Genomic DNA, 1,246 nt, shown 5'->3' on the forward strand with positions numbered 1-1,246 from the left:
TTTTTGGTTTCTAGTTTTTTGTATTGGTTTTTTCTAAATTTTTCTTTTGATGCGGTTTCTATTTAAGAAAAATTACGTGGTTTCCTTTATAAAAGATTTTGCAATGAAATCCAAGAAATCGAAAGACAATCTGAAATTTTTTCAACTTTGCAGTTCCACATCTATTTTTATCACATTCAATGATATTTAAGAATTTAAAAAGAATTTTCCACTAAATCTTGACTTTATTTCTTTACAGAGACTGCAGAGTAGTGCGGGATCCACTAACTCTTAAATCAAAAGGATACGGATTTGTATCATTTGTTAAAAAGTCGGTAAGTTCAATGAAATATTGATTAAAGAACTTAAAACTGAAAATAATTATACAAACTTTTTTGATAATTAGTTCTTTACTTGATTAAATTTTATTTATAATTGAGCGATTGGTTAATTGTTTAAATAATACAAGATTTTTTAAAAAATTTTTGAAAAATACACATTTTATTGTTACCTATTTTTATTGTTAACTATAGTCTTTAGCAGGGCTGTCAGCCACATGCAGCCCGCAACATATTTCTAATCTACTAAATTTACTCAAATTTTTCTTTGATATTTTCTGTAAAATTATATTATTTTATTAGGATACCATACCATGTTCAAATGAATAAATTAATAAAACTAAATTAAACATTATCAAAGTATCTCCAAAAAAAAAATACGCTAGACACCTTAAATCGCTTTTTAGAACTCATTTAGTCATTGCTATATTTCTTTGGAGATGAACGATCGATCCTTTGTAGGAAAATATTATGCAGTCATTAAAAATGTGCACGACAGTCTTCTCCAGGTGACAGATTATATCCAAGTTAAACCTCATTAAACCTACTTTGAGTTTTACTGTCAATAAACCAGTTATCGCTGTTTTGTTGGAATACATTGCGCAGTCACTGAAAATAAGAATTACAATCTGCGCCAGATGGTTCAGATCACATTTTAGACCTCTAATTTCTACTTTGATTAATGCTATTAACGTGAGAACACTATTTATATTATACAATGCTTTTCGACTAAAAGCTTGGAAGTAAAGCTAGCAATTACCTTAGGCTGAGCTTCCGCCCATTACATGGAATACTATATTGCATACTGTAGAAATAATTACACATGGCTCTGACATTATGATCAACTTAAGTATTGCTGTATAAAGTTCTTTTCAGTTTTATAATATATCGAATAAGCTATTTAAACTGTACTTAAAGGTGTCCTTTCC

Source organism: Teleopsis dalmanni, chromosome 2 (assembly GCF_002237135.1).
Source record: "Teleopsis dalmanni isolate 2A chromosome 2, ASM223713v2, whole genome shotgun sequence".
Classification (NCBI taxonomy): Eukaryota; Metazoa; Arthropoda; class Insecta; order Diptera; family Diopsidae; genus Teleopsis; species Teleopsis dalmanni.